The following is an 18,861-nucleotide window of genomic DNA, read 5'->3' on the forward strand; positions in this document are numbered from 1 at the left end:
AAAGATCTGTGGTCATTATTAAGCTGCATTTTCAAAAGCAGCAATTAGAAAATGGGAATTTCAACTGATTGAGAGTTGTATCTCTATTGTTTGAGTAATAGTATTGTCTCTTTGGGCTATAAAAATCGAAGTATCTATCTAATGGAATGCTTTGCTTTCTCCTTTTCCAAAGTTATAATGGTGCCTTTATATTTTATACCATAATCATTTTCTGACAACAGTTTACACCTACCTCTTTAGAAGCTTCCATTGTAACAAAGAAAAACAGTTAAGTGGACAAGCATTTTGTGAAACATTCTGATTTAGTAGTTTCTACATTTTTACAAAGCATCAAGTGTTTCATTATCTATCTTCTGAAATCAAGGTTGGTCCTTGTATTTAATCTACAATCAGTTGCCTTCAAAGGTTATTTTCATTTACATTACTTTAGACATTTTTCTCTAGTATCTTCTTTCACTACTACATGAATTCATAGTCCCTGGCAGAAAGTGATTTTTTTTTACTGGATTTTTCATCTTTTTCTTTTCTTCAGCCTTTACCCAATTGATAGATGCCCTCTTTCTTTCCAAGCTACAAAAGGTGTATATGAAACTTTTTTCTGTCTTTTTTGCTATTATCCAGTCATGTCTGACTTTTTGTGACCCCACTTGGGCTTTCCTTAGCAAAAATACTGCAGTAGTTTGCCATTTCCTTCTCCACTTATTTGACAAATGAGAAACTGAGGTAAACAGGGTTGAGTGACTTTCCCAGGTTCGTATGTCTAATACATGTCTAACACTTTGAACTGACAAAGTTGAATATCCCTGACTCCAAGCCCAGCATTCTATCCACTTAACCACCTAGCTGTCTTTGATAGCCTTGTAACTGATATGTAGCTGAGTGTGTGTGTATGTGTGTGTGTGTGTGTGGAGGGGGGGGGTTTAACCGTGTCAACAAGTACTTTTGATTATCCCTTGACTCTTTTCCTGTTTGCAAACATTCACAGGTCTCCCCATCCATTAAAAAATAAATCCTAGCATTTTCTAAAACTATATTTTTCAGCTCTCTTTCACAAAAGGAATTGTAGACAAAGATGTCTACATTATTGCCTCTCAATCCACTCATTTTTACCTTCTAATCTGGCTTCTGACCTCAAATCTCATGGTTTCCAAGGTTATTAGAAATTTATTCATTAGTTAACCTGATGATCTTTTCTGAGTGTTCACTTTTTCTTGTGCTCCCTACAGCATTTAATATATTTTTTTTACCACTTTTTTCTCCATGAGTCTGTATCCTCCCTGGGTTTTCTAGACACTCATATGACTTGGTTATGCTCCTATATGTCTAATACCTTTTTTTATTTGTTTGTTTGCTAAAGCATCTATGTCTTATGCCCCAAGTAAAGGGTACTTCTTAGCACAGTCCTACATTTTTATCTTTTCTTAGATCTTCTTTCTTGGTGGCTTCCTTGGTTTTTTTGGTTTCAACAGTTTTCTTGAGACAGATGTTTAGATCTGTCTGTTCAGCTCATTATCTCCTAATATCTCCTAAACTCTAGTTCTACCTCACAAATTCTAGACACCTTGTGACTCTACAGAAAGGCCAAATTTAATTTAAGACAAAATTCATTTTGTTCTCTAAATCTACTTTTTGTCCAGAATTGCTTTTTTTATTGTTGTTGAGGGCACCATCATCTTTCTGCAACCTATATTACAATCTTCTAAGTATCTTCAAATGCAAACACTTATGAAGTTCGCCCAATTTACCTTAGTGGCTGAGTCACAGCACCTAAACTCTCTTCTTAGAACTTCTGGGTGTGGGGAATGACTATAGAATAACTAAGGATACTCAGTTTGGTCAAAGCCTAGATATGGTACATAACCTGCAGGGTAGGCTGTTTTCATAGGAAGACAGATTTATTACTTGAAGGGACCTTTGAGGCCAATTCCTTCATTTTGCTGATGAGAAAATTGAAGTATAAAGGAGTTATGTAACTTGGTTAGAGTTACAGAGCTAGTGAATGGCCAAAGCAGAATTTAAACTCACATCTCCATATCTACTATGCCATGCTACATCTCAATATGAACTTTTTATATATTTGAGCATATTTTTGTTACTTCTGTAATATTGATTAAAGTAATATACTCATGTGTTTTTCATTGTGCTATACTCACCTGATTAAAATATAGCAGGAAAAAGGTGAAATCTATTAGGGGGTGGTGCTGAGACAAATGGTTAATTAGAGAAATTAGCATAGCCCTCAATCTTAGACTTAATTAGGTGAATATTATCACCCACAGAAGAAATAGAACTACAAAATGGAGGTGTAACCTGTTTTGAAAGAATCATACAGAGTTTAGGGTTTTTCCAGAATTCTTTCCAGAATTAAGTGATAAGCACTCAATAAGGTCTAATGAGTATAGCCCTTATTCAACAAAGGTATGATTATCAACTCCTTGGTCGTCTTCAATGAATAGCATCAGGTAACAGGTTACTAGTGGCCCCTGGTAGTTAAATATGGGGGCTAATCTGTAATTATTGCTCTGTGTGTGTGTGTGTGTGTGTGTTTTCTCCCAAATCTAAGAGATTCATATGGATATACACGGGATTCTATGTATTGTCTCTAAATTTTTATTTTAAATAACATTTTGTGATTGTTTTAAGAAAAGTTTCTAGCCCCTCTCCCCTTTTTCTTGGCTTGTTTTCTTAATGGTAATCCCCTCCTGAAAGGAAGCACTGTTTCATTCTACTTTTAATTTATGCAAATCTTCTAATTTGATGTAAAAACTATACCATCTGCTATTAATTCATACTGCTTAATTGAACCCTTAATTGTGCTAATATTCTAAATTTATGCCAGGGCTACAAATTAGCATAGTTGCTTACTTAAACATTGATACTTGTTCCATTGCTGTGCACTTCAAGAATGAGATTTAAACTAAGAAGTAACAGTATTAAATATTGAAGGAGTTTATGTGAAACACATCATTGCATTTAATCCCCTTTAAAGGATTTTTGAAATCAAGTATAGCTACTTATACCAAAGACAAAGCTTTGGGAAGTATTAATGACTTAGGTGAAGGCTTGGAGAGGCAGATATCTGGATTCAGTGCTTCATTTTAGAATCTCTAGGCTAGAGAGATAATGAAGAATACCTGGAAATTGGTCACTAGACCAAAACCTATAAAGATCAAATATAAAGAGATGATATTTAAGATTTTCCTAAAAAGGGATTGTCTGAAGATGCTGTGAAATGCATGTAAAAAAGAAAGTTGGTTTTTGGAAGTTGAGAGAGAAAGCTGTATACAAATCAGAGCAAGTACTTTCCCTGTTGCAAGTTAGGGTACTTCTAAGCATAAGGAAACATCTATCTTGTGAGGAGTCATTTGAATCTTAAATAGGACATGCTGCAATTGAGACATTATGATAAGATGTTGGGGGTTAAATTTGAGCAGTGAAGAAAACTAATGAATTGTCTCAAAAGACAAGTATTCGGTTTCATATGAAGTCTGAAAACAGCAACCTAATGTCAGAGTAACAGAAATTTTGTAAATGCAAGAGAAATGATTTGGCTTTGCAAAGAATTGACAGCAAGCTTATGTTCAATTCCTGAATATTCACCAGCATAAATGAAAAAATTCTTCCAAACTCATGCTGCACATTGAGATATGTCTTTGGAGGGAGCAATGAAGTCAGGTGGATGATGCCATCCATCCACATTCCAAGTAAACACTGGGCAGGTGCAGTTCCAAGCATGAAGTCGTACTAGACTCAATATGACTGAGGAAAAATCTGTTTTTAAAGGGAGAGAATGTACAAGTATGTTTTCTAAAACATCTTCCTCTGTATGAGTTATAAAAGATAACAGACCATCTCATCACCTGCATCCAAGGAGAGCATCTCAGGGAAAGTTTGATAAAAAAAAAAACAAAAACATAACACTGGACAACTATTCCTCTTGGTGAGACAAAGGCTAATAACCAGAGGTCATAGAAACCTCATAGAAGTGTACTATTATCAGAAAGCAGTCAAAGAAGAATGTATTTCTGCTTCAAGTATGGACTATTCACTGGTCATAATCACAGTTAATAAATTGTAGAATTTAGATTCAAGTATGTTTACCAATTCCAAGTTTAGTGCCATTTCTGCCACAACACAAACACAAAAGATGGGAATTAATGATTAATAAAAGAATTGATCATGGTCTTGAGATATAATTATTTAAATCTCATAAAAGAATTCCTAATTTAGAACATGCATATAGAGAACTTGGCCAATCTTATATCCTACAACTATTATAAATACCTAATCTTACATATTCAGATTTGAAAGTATAAAGAAGGATAACACAGTAAAAAGAATCCTGGCTAGGGAATCAGTAAAGCCTAAGGTTCTAGTTCTGGCTCTAATCACTAGAGGTAGTAGCAAAATATAAATCTCTCAGGACCTTTGATATCATCATCTCTAAAATGAAGGCTTGAATCAAATGACCTGTGAGGTCTTATTCATCTATCCGACTTGCTGCATCTTAGTCTTACACATTCCTTTATTTCCTACTGTTTTACAATATTCTTTTCTAGAGCTATAGGACTAGGGAAAGGCAAAGTAGGCAGTCACCTAATAGATGCAACAGATGGGGATGGATATACTTTAATTTTTTTTTTTTTTGAAAGGCACGTATTTTTTGATTGCAGAAAATTCCATGGTTCATAGGTATACACTGGTAGTCACATGTGCCTCTAGTGGATATCAACACTCAAGAGAGGCAATTTTCAAACGTTTCCTAGGGAGCACAAATCCCACACAATCCCAATTCTGTTTAGAATTTGAATCATCATTGTCTTACTGTTCGCTACTTGTGTCTTGTCCACAGTAGGCCTTTAATAAACATTTATTGAATGTAACAGGCCAGACAATGCCTTGAATGGATCTACCATTCTTCAGTGTATATTGTACATTCTAAGTGCTCAGTAAATGTCTTACTATTATCTTAAAGATGTTGTGCATGTTAAAATTTGCTAGTTGCACTGAGCCTGCCTCTACAGCTTTTCTGAACTGTTTAAACTATGAAAGTATTTTCAACTTGGCATTATTTCAAAAGCCTCACAACCACTGAAATATCTGTCCCTTGGTCGGACGACAAACCTCAAAAGTAAAAAAACCCAAAACTCTTATTGTGGTTTGCGTCTATTCTCGGGAAGAAAAATCAGTTATTAGTTGGAAAAGAAGTTTCCTTTTGGAAAAGGTCAAAGGGAGTTTAAACTTTTCTCTTCTTAAGGAGGAGAGCCTCCCAGAGCGCGCTCAGGTCGGCCCAGAGGAGCCGACTCCAGGCGTTTCTGGGGGGAACTCCTCTCGGGAGAAGGACAAAAACATCAGCTGTGAGGGCTCCTAACTCTTCGGGACATCCCGGTTAGTCTCCCTCCGGTTTCCCTTCCCAAGAGAATGATTCCACACATATCCCCTCACAGGGAATGGGGGAATATCCGGGAGAAGCGGGAGCGGACGTGGAAGAAGACAGAATTTTCGGGACTGGACCGCGGAGTGGGGGCGGGGGGCAATGAGGGCGGGGGAGCGATAGGACGCCGTCGCGCGGAGGGGGAGGAGTAGGGGCGGCACCCGAAGCGGAGGCAGAGGAGGCAGCAGAGGCTGCGGCCGCGGTGCACAGACCGTAGCGCGCGGCCGCCGGCCGGCAGGGGGAGGGGGCGGCGCGGGGCAGCCCCGCCTTTTCCCCCGGAGGAGCCGCCGGTCGGCCATATTGCGGAGCTGTCTGCGGTGGCGGCGGCGGCGGAGCGTCTTCTTTCCCGCAGCCTAGCACTCATTTCCAGCGTAGGACCGCCGCCCCCTCTGGGCTCTGGTGGCTCAGTCCGTCCTTGGCGGGAAGGGAACGAAACCAGCAATTCCCTCGACCAGCTTCGACTTTTCCGGGGCTACCGCCCCCCTTCTCCCCCATAAAGCTGCGAAGGGGGAGGGGAAAACGAAGTTGGTGACAATCCCTTCCCAAGCCCCGCCGGACCCCTGGACCCGATCGGAGGGTGTCCGTGTCTCGCCAACGAAGCTTCGCCCCGAGCTTTGTCGCAGAAGTCCGGGCAGCGCTCCGCTGGCCCTCGCTCGCCTCGCGCCTCTTGCTCCCCTCGCGCCTCCGGCGCCACCGCGCGCTCCAGGTGAGCGGGGCCGCCAGTCCGTGGGGGAGGGGCAGCGCCCGCGCCCCGGGCTTTCGAGGGCGGCCCCGGCCCGCCGCTCGGGCGGTGCTGCGGTCCGGGGAGGGGGTTTGGGGGAGGCGGGCCTCGACCTAAGTAACGGTCCAGCTGGGAGCAAAGTCTGGGAATAGTGAGAGAGGAGGGGGCTCCGGGACCCTGCTGGCGGGGAGGTAGGGGGTAGAAAGGAGGTAAAGTTAGCGTGTGGCTGCAGATAAGGGAATAGTACTAAGCTCCTCTCCATTCCCCTACCCCCACATTTAATACATGGCATGCAAACGTGTGGGGCGCGCATTAGATATGTACGTGTATACGCATACATTTGAGTTGTTAGTTAAAAAAAAAAGAAAAAGACGTCATTCTAAGTTAGGAATGTATTGTTCATTATTCTAAATCGTTGTTTCACCGCTCCCTCCCTTGCTTGCCTGTACATTTTTTCTCTTTTCAAACCCTCACTTCTCTCCTTCAATTTCCTTGCTCCCCTCATTATACATACATACATACGCGCGCGCACACACACAAGCATTATTTGAGCTTTGTACTTTATTGTATTGGCTTGCTACTTTTTCCATCCGTAGAGCACTGCAAAATACTAATAAGAGTAACATGGATTGAATTCTTAAAAATAGAATAGGAATTACGTAGAATTTTTATCTCTCAGCTTCCAGGATTGGGAAAGAGGTGCCTGTTGTTAGGTGTGCTTAATTAAGGTCCTGGTTGGGCAAAGTATGCTGTTTTTACTATACTTTTTTTTTTGGTCGCGGCACAATTATTCTAAGTTCCAGCTCCACCTCTCCCTTCACTTCCCTCGCCCCCGCCCTTCTCCTGCCGCCACCTCCCCCATAACTGCAGTAGCGCCGCTGCTGCCACTTGGAGATTGCAGGCTGCAGCATATTGTGGTAAGCGGAGGAGGTTCCTTGGCCCAGGGGCCATTCTAGCTGCACTCTCCTCTTCCTTGTGCCATCCTTACCTGCTGCTGCATCAAATAGCTTTAGAGCTGATTACTTGTAAGCTTCATATTAGCTAGTTTATATCTGTTATCTGTTGCAGTTAGTTATTAGAATTTCTTTTATCTTTTGTAGGGTCCAAACTTTTCAAAATCAGCTTTGAAGGCGAACCAAATGTTTATTATGTTTCTTTAGAGTTAATTGTAACTACAACGTCAAACAGAGGTTATTTTCTTTAAACTTGCTAAACATTTAATTTGCTTTAAAGTTTGTTAAGTGACCTCTTCCAGAAATTTCTGAAATAAAAATTTTGCAAAGTAAATCTTAATGAACGGCATTGTGACAATCCCCAGGCTTCAAAAATGGCATGATATAAAAGTGATGGCATAAAAAGTACTTTTTGATAAATGCGTCCCTTGAAATAGCCATTGCCTTCTATTGTTTAGAGTTCACATTTTAGAAACACTAAATATTGGTTTGCACATGGACAGAGCTCTGAATGAACAATTGTTTTGTGTGGAATTCTGGTTAAATAATGCTGTTCGGCCATTTAGGTAAAAAAAAAAAACAAAAAAGACAAAACCCAAACAGTAAGGTTTGGGAAAAGAAAAATGTTGAAAGTACTTAAAAAAATTTTTTTTCAGAATTCTTTTGTTTTCCATCAGCATATTTTAGTCATGGAATATTTATGATGTAAAGAAGAGTTCATTTTGTTAACTTGAAATATACTTTTTGAAAGATTGCATTATATATGATTTTCTTAAGTGTGCTGGGTGTTTAAGATCCCTTCCAATTCCAAAAGTTTATCATTATTAGGACAGTGCTGAATTAGATTGTAGGCACTTGTTGATTTTTTTTTTTATTAGTACTTTGATATTTCAGGGAACTGTGATTGAGATGGTGGTGGGTGAGATCTTAATTTCAATTCTTGACTTTGGTTTTCTATAGTTGCTGAGGGTGGGGCTTTTTGCAGCTGATGATGTCTTTACTAATTAAGGAAAAATATGGTTTTTAAGATTAAGACATAGAGATTTAAATATACATAGGGTAATCCCTTACTCTTTTAGAAGAAAGGGGCAGAAGTAATGTCATTTCAAAATAACAAAATTAAGTTTAATTTAGAAGACTTTTTTAAAGTGTGGGAGAAAATGTCCATGGGGAATTTATTTTGGAAATAACTTAAAATGGACTGGTTTTTAGTTTAAGATGTTTTAGAGGATAAGGTGAAATAAGTTTTAAAGATGATTATTCTTACTGTAGATGAAGATCTACTCTCTAACTCTCACGGAAATTAGAAAAAAGAAGAGAGGATTGTTTTTTTGATTCTTTTGCTTTCTCAAGCACAATAAAGAGTGTTGGACCAGATAAATCAGATATTTTAATTAGTCTTTGGCTGGCATTGTGAATATCCCTTATCCTGGCTTCACACCTATTATTTTCTGGTTTTCTTTGTTCCTGAACTGTTACTTTATTATTGATTTTAATATTACAAGTAAAAGTTCTTCTTTTAAGTAAAATATTTAATTTAATTGTGGAATTGTGAAGCCTTATCTTTCACTTTGCTGTCATTTAAAAATGTAAACAAATCTTTATTAGTACTCAAAATAGGCAAATTAGGTCTAAGGCTGGGAGAACTGGTTTGTACTGACAAGTTTTTTCTTATGGAGTGTTGTACAGTGGAGATGATTCTGTTTTTGCTTTGTGAATTTTGAAAGGTGGAAAGACTTGCTTCCTGTAGATAGGATGACTTTTATTCTGTGTTATATTGTGGGATATGACCATATGAACCAACTTCTCTGAGATTCAGGCTTCTTCTGGAACTATAGTTGGGTTAATCATAGGAGACATTTTGTTATGACACTAGGAGATATTTGTTATGCAAAAAAGAGACCAAAGACTGTCTTCTACCCTTTCTTATGACTATTTTGAACCTTATGGCCTCCCCAAGAAATTGAGAACTATGCTGGGAGCCTCTCCAAATCCTGGCACTCTTCCAAGCCAGTGTTAGATCGTATCATTGGTGCTATCCCAGGCCTGTTCTCCCTTTCTTGGAATCTTTGTCTAGTTTCTGGATCATTTTTCTGCATTTTGGCCACTTTCAGCCTTACATGGCAAGCCTGCCCTAATACCTTGTAAATTGAAAACCTTGCCTCTTAAATTTATTATCAAGAACTGTAAGAACATTGTTTTATTCTATTACTGCTGTTATATTAGTACACCAAAGAATGTTATTTTAAGGGACTCTTACTATATTATAAACTCACTTAATTCACTCTAGCAATACAAGTAGCTATTATATCTTATGAAGGGGAGAGCATTCTGAGCATTTAGTACATAGATATTTTCTGTCTTAAAATGGAAAATGTGTATTTTAAATAATCATGTCTTCTATTTTTTTTTTTTTAATTTAAGAAATACCCTTATCCAAGATTGGATTAGGATAATATAGTATGGATTATTTTAATTAATATTTACAATTAAGATAATTGCATTTTGAATGTTAGTATGTACATTATTTAATTAAAATAGACGCTTGGTAAGAAAGTTTTCAAATATAATAACTGTATCATATTGATTGTAATTTTGTTTTTTATCAACAATAAATTAACACGCATTTATTAAGCACTTATGTGCCATATACTCTGCTAAACATTGGGGATGAAAAAAGGGGAGGAGCAAAAAAACTCAAATAATCCCTGCTTTGAAGGAGCTCATATTTCTAATATCAGCTAAGTGGTGCTGTAGATAGAGCATGAGACTTGAAGTTAGGAAGATCTAAGATCAAATTCTGTCTCAGATACTAAACAAAGTCATTCTGAGCTTTAAGTTTTCTCATTTGTAAAAGGACAATAATAGCACCTCACAGAGTTGTCAAAAATTAAATGAGGTAACATATATAAATCTTTATATAAATACTAGCTGTTGCTGCTCCTACTTCTACTTAGTAATCCTATTACTACTTCCACTTCTTTCTCATTTTCCTTTTTTTCTCCCTTCCCTTTCCTCTTTCTCCCCGCCTCTTTCCCCCTCTCTCCCCTCCTCTGTCCCTATCCTTTTACCCCTCCCTCTCTCCTCTTTTTCTCTTTTTTGCCTCCTTTCTCTTCTTCTCTCTTCTCCTTTCCTCTGCCCCTCTTTTACTCCCATTCCTTCTCTTGGTTGGGACCTTTAAAATCAACTAACTCCTTTCACTTTTGAAGATTAGCAACTCTTCCAATTTATAGGCTTAGATTTTTGCTGGAAGATTGAGAAGTTAAATGACTTGTGGGTAGCTGTAGAGCTAGTATGTGTCAGGCAGTTCTCCATATGTCCAAAGCAGGAACACTATGCCATCATACTTTTCTACTATGCCTTATTGAGTATATGCTATTTATTTATAGTTATATTAAGGGATTATTTTATAACTTTCATTGTCAGTATTTTTGGTAATTGTAAATAACTTCTTGGAAAGAAAATATGGTATATGTAAAACACCATTTCATTTCATTACTCTAATAATGAACTTTGGGTCTAAGTATCATATTTTTTCAAAATTATATGTGTTGATTTTTTTTTTTTAATGTACAGTCAACATTTATAAGAAAACATAGTTCCAGTCTTTTTCAGATAAAATGTTAAGGAAACACTGTGGTCTTTCTGGGGAAATATTAATGGGCATTTAATAATACCAAAAATACTAATATTGCAGGATCGAGAATGGATCTGACCTTTCTTCCCTACTCCAACTTGAACCAATTCAGATTTTATATTGGGATGAAATGAGGCACTCACAAGTCATTGAACAATTATACAAAAGTATACTCAGTCTTGACATAGTAAAGATGTGTTGTTATGGTGATTCCTGCAGTTTGTTAGCAATTCACGAAATTGGAGCAACTTGGAGCCCACTTAACTAGTAACTTTTTTACTTTTGACCAGCAAGCAATTTCATTAAATTTAAGTCCTCACCCTTCTTTCCTCCCCTCCTCCAAGTGCTTTAAGGCAATGCAGCCTGCCATATCTGTGCATCCATTCAAATCCTGGGTTTTGTTAACTTTTTCTAATTGATGTTGATGAGGGGGAGAAGCATTGATTGATATTAGTCCTTTCATAGGAGACATTTTAACACAGTGGAAAACTGCAGAATTGAGTCTTGAAGACTGGATTCTTAATCCCTACTTCTATAATCAGCCATTTGACCTTGAACAAGTCATTTGGCTTCCTTAGGTTTCAGTTTCCTCATTTGGAGTTGATAGGATTGGATTAAATTGCCCCTAAGGCCTCTTCCAGTTCAAAAATCTGGGATTTTATGAATTATTTATAAGTATGAAGTAGCATAATTAAAATTTAAGATATCAAATGGAAAAAGTTTTGTGATCTTAAAGTTAATTTGTTGATTTAAGAAAGCTAAGTTCTTTAATACTGTCCAAAATTGGGAGGACAAGGAAATCCTGGAAGACTTTAGTAGATATTGTATCTAAACAGTAAGTGCTACAATATTATATTAACTTTTCAAGAGGTTCATGGATTTTATGATACTATGATACTATTTGATATTTAAGATAATGTTTTTATAACATTGAAATGGAGAATAATATTCCTTAAAAATTTCATAGTTATAATAGTAGGACTGACCAGGGACCTTAGCTCCCTAGTTTTTGTTTATAAGAAAAAACAAAGGCAGATGAATTTGCTTTAGACCAGTTGGCTCTAGGCCAACTTTTTGTGTTTCTGTTATCGCAATCTACTGAAACCTGTGCACTCCTTCTCAAAATAATGTTTTATTGTTTACATTCATAGTTGAAGGAAATAGTCAATTTCAATTAGAGATTAGTGAAAATAAAGATGTGCTAATATGTCTGGCTGAATAAATATCTCCTTCCCCCCCCCCTCCCCCTTGTTGTCTTGAAGAAAGCTGGGAAGGCCAAACAGCTTTTCTTCAAAGTCAGGGGCAAGTTTATTTCTTGTTACATAGTACTCTTATCAAAAATTCATAGTGGGAGTCATACTATCATAGAGTATGAGAGTTTAAAGTTACTACAAGTTATATACAGGATCACTGAGAAATATCTTTCAACTTTTACTTGAGATGTTTGGAGAACTTGCTTTCATTCTTTTAGTCAAAAAATATCCATTAACTGCCAGGCACTAGGCAGTTAATAAAAATAAAAAGTAAAACAGTTCCTTATCTCAAGGAACTTGTATTCTATGAGGGAATTGATGTTCACTGGTAAGTAAATACAAGATATATACAAATAAATGTTTTAGAGAGAAGCACTAATAAATGGAAGAATCCAGAAAAGTCTCTGAAGGAGGTCAATCTTCAATCACCCCCAGAGATGATCTATTTCAAGTTGCTCTTTGGGAATTCTGAATCTCAGGATTGAACCCTGGGTATCTTTTGTCTCAGGATGAAGAGTTGCTTTTTGCTAAAGTCAGCCAACTATCCATTTGTGCTCATATTTTCCTGTCTCCCTTCAGTCATTCTCCCCTCCCCAATTTGAATCTCACCTTGTCTATTGGCTTTAGATTAATTATTTCTATTTCCTCACTTCCCAGATCTTTGCATTTTGGCTTCTGAATTTACCACCTGACTGAATCTAATCTCTAAGATCCTCTTAATTGCTAAACGTAATGACTTTTCTCCATTTTCATCTTTTTTTTTTTTTTTTAATCTCTTTTTAGGTTTTGATACTGACCATCCTTTATTTCTTTATATCTTCCATTCACTCTTGGTTGTCTTCTTTTTTTATTTTTCTTGAATTGTTTTAAATGATAACTTTTTATTTTCAAAATGTATGTAAAGATAGTTTTCAACATTCACCCTTGCAAAACCTTGTGTTCCTCCCCATAACAGCAAATAATTCAATATATCCTAAATGTGTGCAATTCTTCTATGTATATTAACACATTTATGTTGCACAAGAAAATCAGATTAAAAAGAAATGAGAGAGAAAAACAAATAACAGAAAAGGTGGAAATACTGTTATTGATGAGAGAAAGGAAAGGGGGAACCCTGTTTGCCGGCACATAGATAGTAAAATAATCCCATGAGGCGCAGTGTCCCCTGTAAATGAATTTACAGGCCCGAAAACCTAAATTGATAAATAAAAGGTTTATTGTAGAAATTTGGAAGTAAAGTTCAGTTAGAAAGACGCCAGGGCTAGAGGTGGTCGCTGGGTGGGCAGGAACTCTTACATGGCCCGAAGGATACCGTGTTTTGGGGGGAAGGGCTCCTGCAAAGAGGGAGCTCCAGCTTGGCTCTTTTATACCTAAAAGATTGTGAGCGGTTCCAAGTTCTTGGTGGGCTTTTCAGATAAGGAATAAACTGTGGGGGGCCTGAGAGAACCCAAGCCAGCTCAGATCCAGTGGGGGCTGGGCCATGAGGGTTGGGAAATCATAAAGGAATCTTAAAGGACCTCAACCTCTGTCATTTTGATCCACATTCAGCTTCCACAGACCTCTTTTCTGGTTGCAGATGGCTCTCTCCATCACAAATCTATTGGAATTGACCTGAATCATCTCATTGTTGAAAAGACCTGCATCTATCAGAATTAATCATCATATAATCTTTTTGTTGCTATGTACATTGTTCTCCTGATTCTCTTCACTTCCCTCAGCATCACTTCATATAAGTCTCTCCAGGCCTTTCTGAAATCATCCTGCTTATCATTTCTTATAGAACAATAATATTTCATTACATGCATATACTATAACTTATTCAGCCATTCCTCAACTGTTAGGCATCTAATTAGTTTTCTTGGTTGTCCTCTTACTTGACTGTTGCGTTTATGTCTCTTTTGTTGGATCATCATCTTTGTTTCACCTTTTAATCCTGGCTATTCCTCAAAGTTCTTCTCCTGGATGTGTTCTCTGCTTTAGTCTCTTGAAGGTCAACTGACAGTTTTGCAGAGGATTCTCAAATCTATGTATCTATCCCTAACCAACATCTCTTCTATACATAATCTCCAATATTCAATCAGTCCTGTCAATTTTGCAATTGTAACATTTCACCACATAACCCCTTTTGTTTGACACTTTGATCACTCTGTTTCAGGTCTTTATTAGTTTGTTATTGTTTGATGCTTAAACTATTGAAATAGCCTTCTGATTGGTCTCTTTCCCTCAACTCTCCCAACTTACCCTATTTGAGATTGCCTTCAATTTACTCTGTATCTTGTGTGAACATAGTTGTTTGAATGTTGTCATTTCCATTAGAATGTGACTTTTTTGAGGGAAGGAATTGGATTTGTTTTTGAATTCCAATTATTTATCACTATGCCTCTCACAAAGTGAGCACTGAAATGATCAATAACCTCCCCTTCCCCTCCCCCTCTACTTCCTTCCCTTTCCTCCCTCCCCTTTCTCTCCTTCCTATCGTTTCCCCTCTCCTTTCCTTTCCTACCTTCCCTTCTTTCCCCTCCCCCTTCTCCTTTCCCCCCCTTCTACCTACCCTCTTTCCCCCTCTTTTCTTTTTTTTACCTGCTTCAAATTTGCTTTGTCTTTGTTTCAATTTTAACATAACCAGTATAAAAGGGCATCTCTAACCTTCCAAAGCAGCTAGATTAACAGCCCTAGATTAATCTTGACTATTTACCTTCCTCAATCCTTATATTCATTCAAAGGTCAAATCTTGTTGATTTTACCTCCTCAGCAATATCTCTTACATTCATCTTTCTCTTTATTCACACAATCAGTCTTACTCATTTTTTGAAATTGATTCCTAATTGGCTTCCTTGCTTCCTTCCTTTGCCATCTTATCCTTCATACAACTGCTTTCTTTTGGATAAAATTAAAACACCTCAGTTTGGCATTTAAAGTACTTTGCAATCTATTTCTTCCTCTATTTTCATACCTTCATTCCCTATTAATCCATTTCAAAATTGTGTGTTCTAGCCAAATTCATCAACTTGGAATTTACCAAATTCAGCATTCCTTTTCCTACATCTTTACCTTTTCACAGGCTGTGCCTCAAATCTGGAAAATTCATTTTCCTTCTTTATAATTTCTTAAAATCCTTAGCTTTCAGAGTCATCTTTCTTAGTCAAGTCAGCTAGACATTCTTCTAATTATTGGGGATACAAAGAAGGGTAAAGATAATCTTTGTGTTCAAGTAGCATACAATCAAATGATAGAGACAATACAAACAAGATATAGAGGTATAATTTAGAGAGTAAGCAATGACAAGATCCAGATGGATGGGGGGCAAATTGAGAAAGTCTTTTTATAGAAGAGAATTTTTATCTGAAACTGAAGTCAGCATGTTTAGATGAGGACTGCATTAAAGGCAGAGGAGACAGATAGAAGGAGTGTCTTGTACAAGGACCAAGAAGGAGAATTTTGAAGTATAAGGGAGGGATAAAGTGGGGTTGCAATGGTTTGGTGATATGGCTTGGAAATGGGTAGGAAGTAAGGTGGAAACCTGGGTCTAGACAACATAATGTAAATTCTGAACCTCAGATGATTTGATTCTTAGAGGCAAAGTGCCAGATTCTAGTAGAGAGGATATGGAGGTAATAACATAAGTTGGAGAAAGCATGATGGGGATATTACAGAGGAGGTATTGATAAAAATGTTGAGCAAAAATAGATGCCTGAGTCAATCCAGTAGAGATTTCCTTTGAGAGTAACTTTGACCTATTACTTTTCATTAAAAATCATTAAATCAGTTATAAAACTTTTTTAATGATAACTAAATATCTAGCTCATATCTTGCCATTTATTTAAGGGTTATATTGTCTTTATAAGGCTATTTTAAAAGAAAACTTCTCCCCCACCCCATTGGAAGCATATAATCTTGTTGCTGTGTACAATGGTCTCCTGGTTCTGCTCATTTTACTTAGCATCAGTTCATGTAAGTCTCTCCAGGCCTCTCTGAAATCATCCTGCTGGTCGTTTCTTACAGAACAATAATATTCCATGATATTCATATACCATAATTCAGCCATTTTCCAATCAATGGGCATCCATTCAGTTGCCAATTTCTTGCCACAAACATTTTTTTCACATGTGGGTCCCTTTCCCTCTTTTTAAGATCTCTTTGGGATATAATCCCACTAGAAACACTGCTGGAGCAAAGGGTTTGATAATGTTTTGAGCATAGTTTGAAATTGCTCTTCAGAAGGGTGGAATCCGTTCACAGTTCCACTAACAAAGTATGAGTGTCCCAGTTTTCCCACATTCCCTCCAACATTTGTCATTATCTTTTTCTGTCAAGTTAGTCAATCTTAGAGATGTGTAGTAGTATCTCAGAGTTATCTTAATTTGAATGTCTCTGATCAATAGTGATTTAGAGGTAGGTTATTATTTTTGCAAAATTGCTTAAATTCCTAACAAAAATCATTTTGGGGAAATTTAAAATAATGTTCTATCATTATATAATTTCAGAATAATAATCTATATGTGTCTGCAGAATATTTAAGAAGCTCAAAGTTATTTGTAATTGACTTTATATAACATTTTAACATTTGAAAAGTCCTCTACATATGATCTTGAATAACAGCCTTGTGAGTTAAGTACTTTATTTACTGTTATTCCCTTTTGTGGTTTGAGTAAAGCAAAACTCTGAGAAGCAAAATGATTTGTCTACCACCTCTGAATAAGTAAATATTGGAAGTGGGATTAGGTAAGGCTTTTCTGACGCCAAGTCCATACAACTTTACCCACTGTATCCTAGTTCCTCTAGGTCATTGGTTCTGAATTTTAAAGGCAAAAAGATACATAGACATCAGAATTTTTAATTAGAATAGTTAAGCCTTTTTAATGAATAAAATATTTATATAATCAGGGAACTAGATAAAAATCCCAATTCCACCATTAAATTTTTTTCCCCACCTTAATTTTCTACTGTAGAGAATGTATCATACAAATAAGAAAAGAAAAGCTCTCAAACTTAAGTTTATTTATTCACTAAGAAAGAATGATTCACTCCAATTGTGTTGATTGCTTTTCTGAATAAGAAAAATAATTATGAAGAGCCAATGGTATCTGTAGCTACCATAAAGCAGTTTTCCTATATTACTCTAAAAATGGAAGAGGAAAGCATCAAATAGGAATTCAGAGATGACCTTTGTATAATCACAAAAAACATAGGCTGCTCGAATTGTCCACAATCACATCCCATTTTCAGAGTAATAAATTAAGAATTATAGTATAAAAGGGAAAAACATTTTCTCAATATGTAAAAAAAAAAAAAAAAAAAAAAAAAAAAAAGCTATATGGATTTATCTCAGATCTTGTTCACTGAGGAAGGGGGAGGGTTGGAAGAAGCAGACTCATTATGCAAAAATACATTGCACTCCTTTCAGTATCAGTTCCCTTTCCACCTGTGAGGAAAAGAAAGAGGTGGTATTATGTTTTGTCTATACAAGTCCTATATTGAATTATCAATAATGGATGCTACCCTCTCCAATTTTGCTGTCAAGATTTTGTTTATTCCCAGATATATCTGAGCATTTCTTTTTACTTCTGAAATTAAGCATCCTTCCCTATTTCTGAGCACATTTATGACTTTTCTGTTTTATTGTTCCTTTGGAGCTTTTCCAGATAAAATATTTTATTGAAATTCTTCTATCAATGTCTTCTTTTGAGGATGGAGGCATTAGTAATATAGTTAAAGTAAAATGGTACATATAATAATCAAATGTAAGCTGAAACAAATTTTCAAATTGTGATTATTCATAAATATTGAAAGCACTGAAAGCACTGAATAAACTGGACATTAAAACTTTACTGAGTCCAGACAACTAGCAGAGCTTCTCAAAGCTATTGGAATATCCCCTTACTTGATATTATCTGTTCAGACAGCATCTCTAAAGATGTTTTAAATGTTCATTCACACCCAAGATAATTGAAGAAATGGCATTTGAGCACTGAGATATGCTAATTGAATTCAAGCCACCAGTTTTGGGGCAACCATAGAACACTTTGTGCTTGCTGAGCTGCTGTCTAAACTCTAAAAAATTAAAAAAAAAAAAAAAAAAGTGCCTAACTTCAGAACCAGAAGTAATGATTCTTTTAAAAAGGAAAATAAAAAATAAAAGAAAATAGATTTTTTTTCCAGTAAAGAAGGTGAGCAATATTTAATATAATAATTTTTATAAGGTTGTAATTCTATTTTTCTCAGTTATATCATATCAATATATTGACTTGCTGATAGACTTCCTAATCACTTTTAAAGTAGCAATATAATATTCCACTGTGTTTAGTCATTTCCTTTTTCCTTCCCCTTTGGTTGGACATTGGGATTACACCTAGTTGTTAAAATCTGTCATAAACAGTGCTTCCAGGAATATTTTGCACATTTTTTTTTTGGAGAGAGGTGTTATATTCTCAGAAATGGAAAGTCTTGTTAGCTGCTATTGTACAAGTACTACTCACCATAGCCACATCAAATTTTATTTTGTATATGTTTTTGAAATTTTTTTTTTTTTTTTTTTTTTTTTTTTTATCTGAGGCTGGGGTTAAGTGACTTGCCCAGGGTCACACAGCTAGGCAGTGTTAAGTGTCTGAGATCAGATTTGAACTCTGGTCCTCCTGAATTCAAGGCTGGTGCTCTAGCCATTTTGAAATTTGTTTTATGAAATGGAATGCTATGTTCTTAAGCTTCGAAGAAGAGATAAGAAAATACATCCATCTATTCTTTGCAGAGCTAGAGGAGTACTTTCAGTCTAGTAGATATGTTGGTTAATCACGTTCCTTTTCTTTTTTTAAAAAAAATTCTTTATTGTACATGTTTAACCTATATTGGATTAATTGCTGTTGGGG

The 18,861-nt window shown here is 36.5% G+C and overlaps 1 protein-coding gene across 2 annotated transcripts in view; it reads left to right on the top strand.

The window, feature by feature from the left end:
- Positions 1-5,635: 5,635 nt before the first annotated feature.
- RDX (radixin) overlaps positions 5,636-18,861 on the top strand; it is a 121,739-nt gene continuing 108,513 nt past the window's right edge. For both annotated transcript variants that reach the window (XM_074304314.1, XM_074304315.1), the window contains exon 1: positions 5,636-6,140. The gene's annotated coding sequence lies outside the window, so the exon portion shown is untranslated. The remainder of the gene's footprint in view (positions 6,141-18,861) is intronic.

The sequence above is a fragment of the Sminthopsis crassicaudata genome, chromosome 3 (assembly GCF_048593235.1).
Source record: "Sminthopsis crassicaudata isolate SCR6 chromosome 3, ASM4859323v1, whole genome shotgun sequence".
Classification (NCBI taxonomy): domain Eukaryota; kingdom Metazoa; phylum Chordata; class Mammalia; order Dasyuromorphia; family Dasyuridae; genus Sminthopsis; species Sminthopsis crassicaudata.